Below are 7,448 nucleotides of genomic sequence, written 5' to 3'. Positions count from 1 at the left end.
TCCTTTGTTTCCTCATTGGCCTTTTCCTGTGATGCTAATTACTATAGCAACTGAGTGCTTCACATGGCTTTATTTTCATAACATCTCGAAGAGATTAATAGGTAGAATTACTGTGCTTTACAGATTAACAATAGAAAGTAAAAAATGAAGTAAGTTTATTCGTTTATTGAGGGAAAGTGCCATTTCAAGAAAATTAAATTGCCCATTGATGGGTTTTGCTTTTAGCTGGAAACCCCTCCGGGAAGTGTGGTTGTGTCACTCTGGAAGTGTGATGCTTTTGTTTTTTCCTCCAGAAAAATAAAATGAAAATGTTTTCCTTCCACGGGCTTGAATTTAAGAGGAACGCATTTGGGTTTTTTGCACTGGCTCCAAATATTTCATTTGAAATCTCTTCTTTTTAAAAGAAATAGAGTCAATCAGTGGAGCAGAGTCCTTGGCGGGTTGTGTCTCCTAACGCGTATTCTCTGTACAGGGGTTACATGATGCTACATGCCGTGGTGGATGGAATCAAGATTGGGAGCCTGGGTTTCTAAAACGCAAAGAAAACACATGGATTTATCATATCGTTGATACCTGCAGACATGCCAACAGCCAGGACAAAAATGCGAGTTTCCCTACAGGACTGGTGCCAGGTACAGGATGAAGAAGGTGGCAGAGAGCAGCTGCCAGCTGCCCTGTGCAGGGTGGCTGAGGCTTTTGGGAGAGCTGGGACACTCTGTCAGGAACTTTCATAGGCATTTCTGGACAGAAAAGAAAAAAAAGGAGAGCTCCAATGCCTCTCAGCTCCCGAGCACAGAAGCTTTTGCTTTAATCTTTCTACTTTTTCTTTGTATAATGTTTTGTACCTCTCCCTCTCTCCTGATGCCGCGTGCTCGCCTTTCTCCACATTCCTGGTTCTCCCCAGGCTTCTGTGCTTCTTGTACCATGTTTTATTTATATGTCGCTCTTCCTACTGCCTTGCTGAACACCAGTCCCTGCTTTGCTCCTTCATGCTCTCACTACTCAGCCAGTCCCAGGTTTCCCTTTCTGCTCCCCCTGCATGTTGTTTTCCTCATGGTCTTGCCAGCTTCCAAACCTGTGTCCCCCCCATTTTGCCCTCCTGATCTTCTTTGCCTTTTCATGCTCCAGCTGCTGGTCCTCATCTGCTCCCTGCCTCCCCCAAACCCAGATCAGACTATGCTGATCCCCATCCGCTCCACGTCTGACTCAGGTGTCTTCTAACACGGTGCTTGGATGGCTCGTTGCTCTTCAGTTTTGGCCACTGCTCAGCCTGAAGCATCCCAGAGCCATGGAAGTGCGGCTCTGGGCAAAAGGGAGCAGATCCAGCATGTGACAGCACTGTCAGTCACTTCGAGGAGACCTTTCTGGGGCCAGAGGGGCTGTGGACATCGGTAAGGCTGCTTGTGGATGAGCAGGATGTGTAAAAACAGGGTCCTTCAGCAGGCCTGGGGAGGATGTGGTGGGGCAGAGGGGCAGTGGGGAGGGAGCGTGGGTGGCAGGCAGGTGGGAGACCGCTCCGTTCCTTCGAGGTGGCATTTTAGACAGCCCCGTTATTGTGGCTCCTCTCCAGGGTTTGCTTTTCCCATCCCCTCCGAGGGAGCAAGAGTTAGCGCAGAGGGTGGAAGCTGGACATGGGCAAAGCCTTTGGCGTGCCTGCGTGACCTGGCCGCCGGCACCTGCCTCCTTCACCCCCCCCGGCCCGGCACCCTCCACGCACGGGGCTGCCTCCTCTCTCGGGCAGAAAGGCGGCGTGAGGTGGGTGCCGTTGCGACCTTGCTCTCTTTTTTTTGATGCACGGTGGCATCATCTGGCTAGGACTTTGTGGGGAGGAGGAAAGGATGCTCCGGCCCTTCACAAAATCCCTTGGCACGAGCTGCTGCTGGAGGGAAGCTGCCCTCCAACTGGGAGAGATTTTTCTACACGGGAGGTTATTTGAAATAATGTGAGCGAGCAGGGGTGGTCAGAGCAGTCTTCCAGTTTAGCTGCTGCCTAACCCTAATTTCGAGGTTGTCCGAGGAGGGCTGAAGAAACGGGGAACTGGTGCATAAACTGAGGGCAAAGCACACTGGAACTGAAAAGGCTGCGCCGTAATGAGGAAAGACACCATCTGCATGGCAAAGAAACTGTAGTCTGTACTTACTGCTGGACTTCTCTGTACCTTCCTTCTGAAAACTGTTCATCTCTATGGGTTATACAGCTGAGTTAAGTTTAAGGAGACAAAGACTTTGCCCAAAGGTATTCTCCGTCCCAGCAAATGAACGGAAAATATAAAACATATGGGGCAATCTGGGTTTTAACAGTGGTCAAAAAAAAAAAAAAAAAAAAGCTTTTACTGTGTATTTTAAAGAGTTGCAAGGACAGCAAAAATCACTGGCATGATTTAGCTGTATCCAGAGAGCTGATGCAATCCATATCAGTAGGGAATTGCTTAACACGTCTGGGCAGGGTTCCTGCTGGTGACCCCCGTCTGCTGGACGTCTTTGCAGTGTAATAGGCAATATGTGGGTGTTTTGGGGCCCCTGCTCCAGATTCCTCTCTTTGCGCTCGTCATTTCTGTTTCCCTTGTTTGCTGATGGCCACCAGCTGGGTCCTGACTTTGGGGCTGGGCTGTCCCAGCAAATGAGCATGCACGTCTGAGCCCATGGTGCTTCAGAGCCCCAGAAAGTACAGGTAGAAATGGTAGAGGCCTTTCTGATAGCTTCAGTTGGTGTATTTTGCTATTATTTGTATTTCTTTGGGGCTGAGAGGCTACCAAAAGGGGATTTAAGTCCCCTTGCACTGAGCTTCCCAGGCAAAATAATCATGAGCATTGAAAATAAAAGTGCCTGTGTCACACCCTCTACGGAGAGAAGCAGGAGGTGAAGACAGCAGATGCCTTGAACACTGCTGCAGTGATTGGTCATTGCGGTAAGCAATGGTCCCAGGAAGCCTGTAAGGTTTTTTTTAAAACCTTTTCAGCCCAAATAAATCACTGCAGCTTCCCTCTCACAGCTGACCAGAGACTTCCTCAGTTTACACTCAGTTTAGGATCCTCCCAAAGCGCTTACAGCCTGTTCTGAACTCCTCCGCATGAATAACCCCCGGCTCCTGCTAAGTGTCCCTACAGTCCCAAAATAATTCATATCGCTATGCTTTCAAAGATCACTGTTGCTGAGGGGAAATCCCCGCTGTTTCCTCCTCAGCTTTCTCTTTCCTGCTCTCCCCCTTGCTGGTGAGGATTAGGCTCGACCGCAGCTGACTTTGCTGTCTCACTCGTGCAACGGGGTGCCAAGCGTCATACGGTGACGCAGCAGCTTTTCCCCCCATTCCCTCCATTTCCCCTGGCTGCCATCGCGCTCTCAAAGCCCCAGGGCTGCAGTTTCTGCCCAGTGCAGGGAGGTGATAAGGCTTTGAACTTTTGCTGGGGGTTGGCTTGCTGCGGTGGGTCTGAAGGGCGCAGCGAGGTGAAGGAGCAGGCGAGGGGCCAAGGGGCCAGCCGAAAGCTCCCAGGTGAGCGATGCCAGGCTCACCTTGTTTCCCTGCGAGTTTTGAGCCGGCAGTACGTCCTGCCAGGTCTGGCCCTGCGGCTGGGCTGGCTGCAGTCGTGTTGGGAAGCTTGAGCCTTTCTCTTCACGTTCATTTTTATTTATTTAACCATTTTAAGCAGTTTTGTGGGAATGGAGCTGTAAGATTTTCTTTAATTTTCAGAAGAGTGTGGACTTTCTTTTTCAGAGCTGAATTCTTTGTTGTCAAAATATGTACATAACCTTGAGATCCCAAAAACCTGTTTTAGGATCTGTGAATGAGCTGCACATGATTTCTCTTACAAACTGTCACTTTAAAGCACTTCTCTTTCTTCCACTGGATCTTAATGAACCTTACCCAGAGTGAGGGGTGAACCAATTCAGTGTTTACTAATTTTCTGCATTGGTAAAACAATACAAAACCACCTTTTCTTTTTGTGTGGGGGAGGTAGGAAATTATTATGAAAAAGATGAAAGGATGTATGCCTGTGCGTGCATGTGTGCACACATGCTTGTTTTGATTCAGAAGTGGAAGTGATGGCAACTAACGCTGACAAAATGCAAGCATATTTTTTACTCCAGTCAGGCTTTTTCATGAGCCTAAAGCACTGTCACAGGACTCTACTGGTTATTGATTTTCAAAAATGCAGTGAAGGTATGATCCCATTGAAATTTCTATGAATTTTAATGGATACAAGTTATTAAGGCAGTGGATAAAACCTGAAAGACCTAGCTTTTCTCTTGCCTATTTGAAATATGGTGGGTTATTATTATTGTTGTCATCCTTGTTGCCAGCCTGAGGTGCTGATGCTGAATTTCAATATTTTTGAAGACTCTCCTGGAAAACAAAATAAAAAGAATCCTGCATTAGTGTGGACGACTCACATTCCACTCTAATTGGTACATTATAATTTTCCCTCTTCTTACTTTCCTTCTGGTTTTCAAAAGTACTTTTTAGTTTCTCCAAATCACTTCATAAATTTACATTCTGGCTTAGCTGTTCTATTTTTCTATTTTAGAAAAGTCAAGTCAAGTTGGCTTGGCAAAGCAAATTAATTTCCTTCAGATGAGAGGGGTTTTGCTGAAGTCTTAGTCCTTCAAGAGACACAGTCCCCTAACTGCTGAGCTGCATTTATTGACACAGATGCAAAGCTGTCTGGCTGGAGGAGTTGCTACTTGTAAAGGCAGAGGTAGGGAAGGAAGTATTTTTCCCCTCGTGTTACCTGTGTGTCCAAGGCCAACTGCAAGTCTTTGGGTGGGGTGCCTGCAGGGCAAGCCTAAGGATGAGCAGTGATGGAAGGGATCTTACCTCTGCTTTTTCTTTCAGGTTTCACACACGTGCCTACGCTCTGCCACAATTGCTTTGGTCTTCCCTGGATTAAGTTTTTAACTCGAGCTGCTCATCTCAGCTGAACTTCAAAAAACTGCAGGAAAGCACATCATCTGTTACAGGGAGCAGGGGTGCAGAACCAAGTGATACGAGAGCACCTGTGCAATTCCAGCTGATGCCATTCCAGAGGCTGAAGATATCAGACTCATTCTGTTTCTTTTTTTTTGTGTCTTATATTTATACTGTGTCCCCCCGGCATCAGCAAAGAGGCTTGAGCTGGAGATGGTCACACAGATGAGCTTGTCCTTTCTGTTTCACTGACTTTCATCATCTGTTCAAAAAGTTTTATACGCTCTGAGCTGCTTAAAGACTTTTGACTTTACAGTTTTTTTCACTGAAATCCTTGTACCTATCTCTGATTGGCTTGAGAAGTGTTATGCAGACACAGAACCAGATTGTGGAAGGTCTGTGAATAAGTATTTCAGCTGGTTAATATTCCCTGCCCGGTGCTGGACAGCAAAGTGTGTCTGTATGTATTTAAATGCCAACCATTCTAAGCACTGGTTCAAAGCTCATATTGCTAATTGCAAAACCTCATCAACTTTCTGTGTACCGGAACAGCCCCTCTACACAAAAAATAAAAATCAAAGAGCAGATCAGGTTGATGGTGTTCTCAGCCATATCTGTTTCTGTCAGTATGCGTTGAGGGACTGAAAGAAAGAGGTGTGTGAAATTGTTCCCAGGCCGTCCTTGGCTGTGTTTCCCTGCTGCTCTGCCCCACTCTCCCCTTTGGCTGTGCTCAGAGGAGGAACTCTTGTGCAGAAATGGGGAAAATCTCAGAGAGAGTGCATGACCCTCAAAACAGTAGCTTGTCCTTTATAGAAGAAAGAACTTCCAGCAAGTAGTGGTTTACGTATCTTTAAGGGAAAGGAAAACTACTTGCAAATGCATTACTTTATCTGCAATGGAATTTCAAGTTACTAATGCATGGACAGAGGCATCGAGTGAATCTTTTCACCTGGGCTTTTGGAAAATGCTACCCAAGAAAAAATTAGTTGTGTAAAAACTTCTGTCACGCTTAACTCTGTAAGCAGAGTGACTGCGTAATTAGCCACACTAGCTGGGGAGGATGCCACGTTAGATCAGGTGAGAGAAGCAGAGTTAAAATAGCACAAAAATAAGAACCGTGGGGCAGAACTGATGCTAGAAACTGCCATCTGCACATGCAAAGGAATATCTGTTGCATTTTAAATTCAAGTCATAGCAGACTTCAGAACCTTTGCTATTTTGGAAGAGACAGAAAATCTCCAAAAACATGCTGAAACAAGGAAGAAGGTGGAACATTTCTGAAATACTGAAAACTGGTGTGTGTTGTATTCCATCTCTTTTTGGTCATGAACCTTTGTTCCTAGGTTGGGCGTTTGGCCCACCTCAAGTCCCTCAATAGGCAGTGGAGAGAGAGGGACTCCTGCTTGGCATCTCCAAAAGTGGTAAAGCAACCCTGCTTGTTCATAAAATCCCTGAGAGCAATGCAGTGGGCCTTACTGAAAATTTTAACACAGAAGATGCTGAAAGAAGTGGGATATGGCACATATGCCAAAACTGGTCCTAATTTTCTATTTCATATTTTCAAAAAAGGCCAAAAAAGACTCAGTTTTAGCCAAGCCACTAAGAAAAAAAATGAAATGAACGTATCTGTTCTTACAGTGTGTTTCACAACACAGGAAACTGTCAATAAAAGCAATAAATGGAGTGAGTATGTTGCCGAAATCCGGAATAACACTCCTTAACAACAATGAGAAGTTAAGAAGCAGGCACTCCTTTATTGCAGCGCTGGGCACACGGGGAACGCTCCACCTATCGTGTGCATCTGTCTGGTTTAACTATGCAGGTTAAATGCACACCTGTTATACATACTCACTAGATTTCCGAGAAATGTTATACATAATCATTAGTTTTCCAGGAAACTATTAACATATGTAAATGTCCTTTACGCAAGCGCAGTGAAGGTCTCCGGTGGTCTTCAGAAGCCCTCTGGTGGTCTTCCATAGTCTTCCTCACTTGTCCGCTTCTTGACCTCTCTTAGGTGATTCTGCGCAGTACGATTCTCACCATCATCTATATTAGTTTACATAAAAATGCATACTATGTCTATTCTTAAATTTAACCTTTCTAATAATTGGTCCTTCAGTCACACCATCTTATTAATATTCTTATGTTAAAACAATCATTGGTTAATCTCACTTAACTCTACTGATTGGAATCCTCGATAATTAGATCGAGGTGGGAAGGGTAAGGGGTTTCCAGGCAGCAAACTGGTGTCCATAACGGTTTCCCTAGTTTCCTAAAACAAAACACTACAAACCAACAAATCTTTGTCAAAGTTTCTGTGGTTGACTGATTTTAGACAATACTTGAATTCTTATAGTCACACATAGTACATTTTCTAAAGTTCCTAAGTTCCTATGACTACATTTCAAACTTAACACTCCCATACCTATGCTTCACAATTTTCTACTTCTTAATCAAACCAAACTCTTTTATATAATTAGATTTTAATTTCTTTATCAAAATATTTTCAACAAGTATGAGTTACCATGTGGGACCACACAAGG

At 45.1% G+C, this 7,448-nt stretch overlaps 1 long non-coding RNA gene across 1 annotated transcript; it reads left to right on the top strand.

Annotated features, from left to right (window-relative positions):
• The first annotated feature begins 438 nt into the window (after window positions 1-438).
• LOC128135314 (uncharacterized) lies at window positions 439-6,585 on the top strand. Its single transcript, XR_008233045.1, has 2 exons — window positions 439-632; window positions 4,831-6,585. It is a non-coding gene; the product is annotated as an uncharacterized LOC128135314 (long non-coding RNA).
• Window positions 6,586-7,448: the final 863 nt, after the last annotated feature.

The sequence above is a fragment of the Harpia harpyja genome, chromosome 22, assembly GCF_026419915.1.
Source record: "Harpia harpyja isolate bHarHar1 chromosome 22, bHarHar1 primary haplotype, whole genome shotgun sequence".
Lineage (NCBI taxonomy): Eukaryota > Metazoa > Chordata > Aves > Accipitriformes > Accipitridae > Harpia > Harpia harpyja.
Note: the sequence above shows the minus strand (reverse complement) of the source record. Positions and strands in the feature narration are given on the sequence as shown.